The sequence below is a fragment of the Suricata suricatta genome, chromosome 2 (assembly GCF_006229205.1).
Source record: "Suricata suricatta isolate VVHF042 chromosome 2, meerkat_22Aug2017_6uvM2_HiC, whole genome shotgun sequence".
Classification (NCBI taxonomy): Eukaryota; Metazoa; Chordata; class Mammalia; order Carnivora; family Herpestidae; genus Suricata; species Suricata suricatta.
Window position 1 is genome coordinate 99,176,308 of NC_043701.1, and position 274 is coordinate 99,176,581.

The window sequence follows — 274 nt, forward strand, 5'->3', positions numbered from 1 at the left end:
TTTCAGGCTTCAATAGTAAATATTCTGCTACTATGTATTAAATACTGCATGGTTTGCCCAAGCTAAGATGAAACCACATCATAAATCAATAAGCATTTTGCATTTTCTTTCATTATTTACTCAAAGTCATGCCTACTGCACCTGTAAACATTTCATTAAATCCAATTATACAGCAAACACTCTCAAAAGAAACTTAGATTGTATTACAGTTTCACTTAACAGTATATAAAATGCTGTGTTGTGACAGGTATCAATTATGCATTAGATACTGAAT